Source organism: Mustela lutreola, chromosome 5 (genome assembly GCF_030435805.1).
Source record: "Mustela lutreola isolate mMusLut2 chromosome 5, mMusLut2.pri, whole genome shotgun sequence".
Lineage (NCBI taxonomy): Eukaryota > Metazoa > Chordata > Mammalia > Carnivora > Mustelidae > Mustela > Mustela lutreola.
In genome coordinates, this window is record NC_081294.1 from 117,967,224 (window position 1) to 117,977,132 (window position 9,909).

Sequence of the window (9,909 nt, forward strand, 5' to 3'; positions counted from 1 at the left end):
AGCTATGCATGGGCTCCTTTTCACCAAGGCTAGCCTAGTTACTGCCACATCGTAATGTTTACCAGAGGCTAAGACTGAACCTTAAGTCCGTGGTAGAGCACCATTTCTTGAAGCAACCAGCCCTGTGAATTACATCAGACCTCTTCTCCCCTTAGGGATAAACAGTGATTTCTGATGAGCATCTAAGAAGGTAATTGGTCAAGAGAAGGAGGTGAGAGAAATATTCCAGATGATATTACCAATATTACCAATATTTCCAGGTACTGAAAATATTTAGGTCAAAGTTCAAGAGGAGGTAAGAGATAAGACGTAAGAGGACGTAAGAAATAAGGCTGAAGAGAAACAATGCCAGAAGAAGAAGCCCTACACACTTCCAAACTAATAAATAATTTTTGAGTTTATTGTCACACTGGTAAACTGAAAGCGGTAAATCTTAGTCTTCAGTGGGCCTTTTTCTTAAAACAACATTCTATTTTAAGAAACCTACCGAGATTCCTGCATTTGAAGGCAGAACTATTTTCAGTCCTTACGGCATTAACCACTTCTTTGCTTGTATTTTCTGCATCCCTCTCTATATAAAGGCAATATTAGAGACCTGAAAGATGTACTAAATACTCGAGACCTTTCTCATAAGGAGCCACTCATAAAGCCACTCATGATGAACTTCAAAATCTGAAGCTATTTTGAAAGACATCTAGTTCAAGTTTCTTCTTGGTTTTCTTATTTTTTAATCTCAAAAATGCACTCCTTTTCTTATAAGAAATATAAAAATAAAACAAAACAAAAAATATCAAATTGAAGTTTTCATATAAATTGAAAGTCTGCCAAAGCTGAGTTATAAGCATCCATAATTCAGGGATTGGAAACCCTATGTCTTCAGTAGCCTGACAGGTAAAGAAAATGAGTAAAATGGAATTTGTGTACAACAGTAGAGAATGACATAAAAATATGTGTTAAACTGATGGGTTATGCTTCTTTTACAGACATTCTTGTTTTTTCTTTCTTTTTCTTTCTTTTTTTTTTTTTTTTTTTTTAATGAGCTCCATGTCTCTGGGCTCATATGTGGTTTCTGATACACGGTACTAAGCTACACATAGTTGGTGGTTACCAAAATTAGGTGATCATCAAAATCATTGGGCAATCTATTAAAACATTAAAATTTCTGGGTTCTACCTAAGTTTCCTATTATGACGTGATTTGTCTTCATTTTTGTTTTATAGTTTATCTCTTTTCAATCAGGGAAATCACTGATTTAGATGCATTTATTCAGCAAATAGTTTGTCTAATGTTTACTATTTGTCAGGGACTGTTCCAGGTGCTAAGACTATTGTAATGAATAAGCCTGTTTTCCTAATATATGAAGTTTACATTCTCTGTAACATAATAAGAATGGGCATGTCTCTATTAATAAACCAAATTCTCTTTACTGTGTTAGACAAAGGTTAATTAAGGTTTAAATTAATCATTGAATCAGAAAAGCTACTGATTCATCCATGAACAAAACAGAACCATAAAATCACAATATTTTTTCACTCTATTCATACTTCCAATATTTACAGATAGTAAATCTACTTGATAGGCCATTTATAGGAGTCGGTTCTATAAATCCAGTTTTATAAAATTAGGAAACTAGAAGAGTTTACATAAGGTTTACTAAATGAATGTTAAATTATTCATTGAATTTTCAATACCATTCAAAATGGGATCAAAACAAAACAAATTAAAAATATCGAAGAGATTAGATCTCTCTATTTTCTTTAATTGATGAACTTGACACGACCTTACCACAAGCCCTCCCTTTCTTAAATTATTCTCAGTGCTGTCTTCTACTTTGTCTCGATTTTTAAGGGGTGCTCACAGGAGGTAGGGGTACAATCTAGAGTACAAAATAAGATGAGTTGTTTAAGACAAGTATTTCATGGTCTCCTACCATGATAGACTTTTCCCCAAGAATCTTGCATTTTTTTCTTTTGAGTCACATCAAATAGTCTCTTCCATTTCCACCCACCCTGGTCTCGTCCACTGGGTGGTCAGCACACTGTCTGTCTGAAAACAGCTGGAGAGATAAACCACCCTAATAACCTCTATTTTGATATAAAAATTACAACTCTCAAGAGACTTGAGGCATCCTGACTTGCTGACCTTGGCCAACTGTGTGGCTGCTTACAAGTGAAGCCAGCCATAAGGAAATTAGAAAAACTCTGGAATTTGTTTTTTGGCCAGAAAAAACTCAATCTAGAGGGAGGGAAAGACACTGTCCATTTTATTTTCCAGGGTAGTATCTATCACGTGAAAGTCCTAATGGAACACTCAGATATTTGTTTCCACATTGCTGGCTGCACACTAATTCAGGTGGACACTCCTTCAGTCAAGGTTCTTTGCAGGCAAGCAGCTGCACTTGGAATCATTCTAACAGTTAAACAAAAACAAGATTTTTTTTTTTCTATTGGGGCTATTAAAATAAGATTCTTTAGATATCAAAGGTGGAACCATGTAGCATCAGCTAGAAATATTCTCTTATTAGACTCTCTCTTCTCGTGTACTTTGTTGATTCAAAATTTTATGCAATACCTACTCTTTGAAAGATGCTAGGTAAAGTGCTTCATCTGTTTGTTTGCTATAGAAAAATGAAATCCTCAGCTAGATGAGTAATTCACATCTATTGCGTTGTCATGAAACTTCGTCCAGTAGATTACCGAATTTTTACTTAGGGAAGATAATTTGTTGTATAAATTCAAATGCATCATATACTTAAAAGCTGGGTACTCCATAATCACGTATGGAAGGAAAAAGGCTCAAGTGTTGCCAGAATTAATAACTCATATATTGCACAGGAACAAGTTTGTTTTTAGGTAGCAAAAACATAATAATTCCTAATGATTTTTCTTTCACATCTTTCCTGTGAGCATACATCTGCTCCTTTTGAGATTTAATTGTAGATACTGCCTACCTCGGCCAAAAAGAAAAAGATCTGTGCTCTCTTCGAAACACCTCTCATTTCACATTTAATCAAAGGCCTGACTTCATTTGATCTTGGTCCCTCACTGCTATTCTTCACACTTCAACTTAAAGGCAGTGGGTTTGCAGAGTAGAAGCACTAGCGTTTGGAGGGATGGTGAGGAGTACATTTTCTTGCAGTGTCGAGCAGAGCGTTAGACTGGTGTGCTCATCTTCCTTATTGAATTGTTTGCCAAGGAAATCCAGTCCATGATAAACAGACAAATGTGTGAGATCACTGCGGCTCCGTCTCTGATGAGGCAGCTGTCTCCACGCTGTGTTTGTTGTTCCAGAATATTGTAAATACTAATATTTTATAAGCTCTGGTACAGTTTAGAAATGAATCTCATAAACATAATTCACTAATTCCAAGCCTTCCAAAACACACAGCCTGGAACCATCTCACTCAAGGTCAGCCTGTGGATGGGCTCTGGGCTCCCAGTCACGGTGATGGGCAGAAGACATTTCGGACGTGCAGAATCTCAATTTACCTGTCTTTCAGGGAGATGGGGAAAGTCTGGATTTACATACTCAAATACAGTTCCTAGTGACGTCAAGTAACAGAATAGAAAAGAGTACCAGAGTTTAATTTATAAACGTGTTATAAACATGCAAGACAGGTTAAAAAAACAAACAAACAAACAAACAGAAAAAGAAAAAGGTGTTGATCATTAAAAAGTCACCATGATGACTTGTTTTCTTTTCTAGCATGAACAAAGGACATGATATCATATCGCATGCAAAGTACCAACTGAGGGTATCCTGCTAAAACACTAAACAAACTGTCATGTTCTTTTTGAATTCTATCCCCTTTGGCAAGTTTTTGGATCTGATCTCTATCGGTAGTCTCTTTCTCCTTTATTTCTATATTCTCAGAACCAAGCCTCTGAGTCTTCTGCCCACTAACCACTTATGCCTGCTTTGTAAAGAAGTACCTATCTATATAGTATGTTTAACGGTCTGCCCATTTCCTTAAAAACACAACAAAAAATAAAGAAGCCAGCTCCCTTTTGTATACAGGAGGTTGGCCTGGTTAATTTTATTAGATAGCTTTGTGGGTACGCAGGCAAATGTGATAAGGACTAAAATAAAAATCCACATCTTAAATCATGGCAACCAATAAAAATGTATTGATTAATACATGGCTAGAGCAGATACTACATGAGAGTAATAAAGTAGATGAAAATATTTTGTAAATTCTTTAGCACTGTACACACATTACTGTGATTGTTTTTCCTTTAAGACATCGCACTGAGAGTGAATTAAATAAGATGCCAATTGCCTATTAAAAACGTAGCCTTAATTAGTAGTTGGGAACCCCCCTCTTTGTATTAAAGGGCAATAATGATGGAAAGACCTGCTACATGTGGGATCTTTCTTTTCTTTATCCGAAGTCGGTGATGCTATTTGGGTAATAACTGATGAAAGGACTAGGGTGCCAACCAATTTGCAGTTAAGTGGCTAATTAAGACCCAAAGCAAAGCTGCCAGGAGGTTGGTTCTCCTACTTTAAAGTGACACATAAAAGCAATTAGAATGGGGCTGGCTTTGCTAGGACATATTTAAATTTGGACAAAAGTTTGGGCCAGTTATTATTTTATGTTAATATATTCCTCCATAAGACAGCATCAGAGAGAAAAAGGAATCATTTAGGACACAGAAATAAATTAGAATATTACTTGGAAAGCTTAACTTCAGATGTGAAAAAAAGCAAAACTATAAAATCATTTCTATGTTTGCCATCCTTACAGGGGTACTCTATGTAATTAGATTCCCTGCTCTTAGAGGAAATGAGAAGAGGTGCATGGAGCATGGTTATCCAAGAAGAGAAAATCTCTTAAGCCTTGGGTCTGTTGCCACCTGTCTGTCATATCCCGTGAGGGTGACACCTAGCCCAGAATGGCAAGATTTTGAGAATGGTTCTATTTAACTTGAAGACAATCCAGTGTTAACATTTAAATATAGCTGCTCTAATCGCACAGTGGGGAAAACAGATTCTCTCTGGGTGTAGAAAAAAGGTTTGAAGTTGACGAGGAGAAGTAGAGAGAGCGGGAGACGATGGAAATTATAACACAAATTATCCATGTGTAAGGTAATGGTCGTTGGGGAGAGTAGACAACCTTTAAAATCACAGCTCCAGTGGCATCGTAGAGTTGTAGGGAAGCCCTGTCCATTTATACCTTGCTCTTGTGATTTATGATGTCACCATTAAACCCCCTGATGGCATTATATCCTTGTAATTTGCAGTTGCCTAGCATTTTTTCTATATACAACCCAATAACTCATTGTGAAGCTATTTCACACACACATAAACACACACATTAGTGGGACTCTGTCGTCAATGGAAACCATGATTTTTGATGTAATAATCAGTTGGGTTAACAAAAGGCAAGAAATCAGGGGTGGGGTGCCTAGCCATCGCAGTGCCCCTTTCCCCCGTGAGGCATCCTAAGGAGACGTAGCACTACATGTTGCTATCAACAGATTTCACTTTGATTGTCTATACATTCCTTTTAAGAATTAAAGAAGCTACACTGTTTGTGAGGGGCAGCCGAAAGCCATTATTGAAGGAAATATGTGAGATTGCACAGAGATAAAGAAGGAAATATATGCAATTCACCTCAACAGTTTCGTAATAGGATTAGAACATAATAGGATTAGAAATATTAAACCTTCAGGGCTAAATTCTACTGCCGCAGGAGATACCTGTGTTGGATCTCTTCACCATCCAAGGAATCTCTGCTTCCTTCCAGAGAGTCTGGTCATGGCCGGTTATTGTGACACCACAAATCTGAGAAAGAGAAGGTTTTGGAACCTTTGCTTTAAGACTATAATACAACGAGTCATTAGCATTTCTGTGGGGGTGAGAGGTGGTTTTCAACATCTTTTATGCTAGCTTTGAAACTGACTTCTGTGATTATTCTCCAACGGAAACATGAATGCCAGCAACTTTCTGGGGAGTTATTTTTATTTCTATTTGAATATTTTAGCTACAATGCTGGATATGCACTGCTGGATCTCTGAGAATGCTGTTCTAAAATGCTATATTTATAAAATGACCAAAGAGCACATGCTGCCTGGATTAAATTTATCCCCAAATGAGAGGTTTTATCTCTAATCATCTGCTTGTTGACTAATCTGGCTGCATCTTGTGCAGGTTTGTCGGGTAAGACGTAACAGGCTAACGCGAGCCAGGTCCTCAAGGGGTATCCCTTTGTCTCTGCCTTCCTGAAACAGAAGACAGGGAAGGTGGCTGCCCTGAATTCGTCACACCTCAGAGGAACATCCTCACTGAATGAGACGGCTGGCTGGTCTGATAGGAGAAAAAGTACTCTTTTTCAAGTAGTATAATCTACAAAGCCACAAAATTAGGTAGTTCTCAGGAAAATATTTTTAAAAGATGTAGGGTAGCTTCTGCACAATGCGTTTAAAGCCCACATCAAGTATAATTTTGAAGAGTATTTGTTTCTATGGCATCATATCCTTTCGATTCTGTGGCCAAATTACCATGTTGTTACTTGCACCTGAGTGTGATGCACTAGACTGTGAGCTCCCTGAAAAAGGAAACCTTTACTCACCATAGTCATACTCCTAAGAGCAAACCACACAACTCCAGGCACATGGTAAGCATTTACTAAATACACCTTAAGAAAGGCTGACTCTTTGCTTCTCTGTGTTGAATACACTTAATGGTGACTGATACAACCTTGTGACCTGCTGTAACTGCTTCCGTGGAATGGCCTTTTTTTTTTTTTTTTTCTGCATTAGGGTTTATAAAATTCTAAACTGGGATTAGATCCTGTGTCTTGCGGATCTGCCTTCCATGAAGTGGAAAAAAAAAAAAAAAAAAAAAACAGTAAGAAGGATATCCGTAACAAGATCAATATCTTAATCTTTCTCTTTGGAAGCTTTCAATGCCAGCACAGAAAAATTAATGAATGATAAACTTTTAAGATACAGAGTTTTGGAGTGAGTGTAGAATCATTTGCCTTCCTACTATCCTATACTAGGGCCTATCAAAAATTGTAAGCAGCTTTTCTGCTGGCTACATTTCTCCCTATGGGTTATTTTCTTTTCTATTAAGTAATTCCTTCATGCCCAGGGAGTTAAAATTCTGTTGAAAAGAGAGTTTTTAGCATCTTCTAAGACTCAAAGCCTTACTGCAATGTTTTTCCTGATTTTGTAATTTATAAAGTGCTACCTGTATAGTTAAATGTCTCTTTCATGGTTTATTTACTTTAAAATATTTCTAAAGTTGTATGCATTTGTATAGATAGATGCTGTGTAATCAGAATCCTACTCTCAAGCACTTTTCACCTCGTTTTGATATATTATCTAATACTTTTGAGAAACTATTCAAACTTTTGGCCTTTTCTAGTCCTCATCTTCATATGAAATCATAATAGTAGCCAAAGAAAAAGGGAGAATGGAAAATATGTCAATCCCTGTTCTATTTTGGTTTCCCCTAAGGCTAATATAAGCATCATCTTTCCAATTTCCAGCCAACATTTTAGAGATTTATGAGAATATCTAACCCAAAATGAGGTATTTCAAACACATTTTATGAATGATTTAATGTTTCTTTGCCAATGAAAGCCTGTATTAGTTATGATCAAAGGCAGAAAAAAATTATTTTCTTGATTTTTTTTAAATGAGATATGATTCAATTACAAACTAGCCCTCTCTTGAGATTAGCATATAATCAAAGGAAGCTAATTCACTTACCAATTTTTCCCCCTCCCTTGCTTTTGATAAAAATCATAGATGATAGTCTTTGAACCTTTGCTAATCCCGTTGTCTCTTGTCTTATTGACCTTGCTCAGGGTGGGAGTGGCTTTTGGAAATGATATGCTGCTCCTCCATTAGAGTGATGTATTATCTAAAAGCCAACATAGCTTTAGCAATCTGGAATTTGAAAGAGAGTTGCTAGAAGAGATACAGCATACAGAGATGGGGGGGTCGTGTACACGCATGCATACGCACATGCGTACCATGCACACACTTTCATGTGTGTCTGTAATCCTAAAATGAAGAGACATCTATTCTGCCAATAGCCGTGTACTTGGACCCATCTACGGTTTGACTGTACATCAGTTATGATGTGTCTCTTTCTAACAGGAGGGAAACCGATTTTGATGAATAGTTAAAAGGTAAGATCATTCTTAAAGGTGTGAGTGATTAATAATGGCCACGCATAGATTTTTTTCTAAGAGTGTAAATAAAATATATCATTCACATGAAGGGCAAGAGTTTGGCAGAATGATTCATAGTGCATTTGAGAGCATAAAAAGTCAAACCTAGGGTCTCTTCTAAGTGTGTCAAAGAGGAAACTGGTTTCACCATTTGAAATATTCAAGTAGACGATGGAATATTTGAGTGGATTATAGAAATCATATGCCTTAGGAGATACTGAAGACAACTAATATTTTTAGTTATCGCCAATCAGAAAAAATCAAACATTTCTCTTTTGGTAGTGAAAAAATAATAGTTTGACAGGGATAAGTGGGTGAAAGATGAAGGTGACATTTCTCTACCATGGCACCTGGACCATTTACTTCGGTCCAACCAAGATTTACTATATAACCTTAGACTGGAGGTTCCTGTGGGCAGCTGTTATATTAGCATAAAGCTTGGCTCGAACATGGTCAGCATTTATACCAAAGTACATGAGCCCTATTAAATCGCTAACTAATGCAATAAGACTGATAAAACTGTTATTAGAAGATAGAAGATTTATCCCAGTGGTGACAATCAAAGTACAATAACGAACAACCTATATGGTTGGTCTTTGTTTATTCTCCACCAATAGTCTAGAGCTCATGTTATTTTCACAAGGCCTGAGAAAACAAGCTCCTTGGCAATACAATACTCCATGGGCTGCTCTTCTATGGCTCAACAGCCCAGAGACTGTGCATAAGCACAGAAATAAAGAGCCTCAGGCCTGGGTCAAGGTGAGATTCAACTACTCTTCTACAAGTTACAGGCTAATGGAGAGTACTGATTGTGCTTTTTTAGCATGAATTGAAGGTGAAAAAAAAATGGATGACTATCAAAATAAACTGTGTAAAAAGGAGCACTGAACACTGTCTACAATCAAATGGTCATGCCCATTAGAGATTTAAAAGAAGAATCATTGTTTGTACTCTTTTTTAAGAATAAAGTCACTGAATTTTTTAAAAGAATTTATTGACTTAATGCCTCTAAATGATTTTATGAATGTAATTATCCTCATCTGATGCCTCTCTCTGCGAGGATATGGGGCATATATCCTGGGCATGATAGAAGACACAGTGACATTCTCTCTCTACAGTTGTCATGGCCTCCCTCCTGCGTTCTTTGGCTGCCAACGTTCCCTGAAAGTCAGGATTTGTGTAAACAAGCCAGGCATGAGGCCTATTGATGGACAGAGATCTGACGAACACCTAACACCATCAGGAGCACGACTTTTAAATCAGAAAGGCAAAAACATAGGAAATACCAAAGGATCATGTCACAGGTGAGACTTCACTACATCAAGGTCTTCCTAGTATTTTTGGAAACTAAACCCCCTTTGAGAAAATCTAAGATGCAATATGCTTTACTGGCTTGAATACCACAGAGTCTGTCATCCCTACTCTTCTAATTCTTTCTTTCTCTCAAAATACACATGCTGAGAATCCTCCTGCCTCTGGGTGTGGGGGGTGCAGTTATGTGTGTACATTATAGACATAGATCTGAATATCTTGAGCTTCCTGAGCTAGTAGGATTTAAAATTGTTTCAGTTTTACCATTTAATACATTTCAAGATTGGGGAATTTTTGAATAAATGTGGAACATGTTGTTCATAACACATATCTGAATACAGAAGTCAAAGGCATGTCTCCAGAATAAGAATATTTAAATAATTGTCTGTTATTTGGTAAGCATGCTAGTG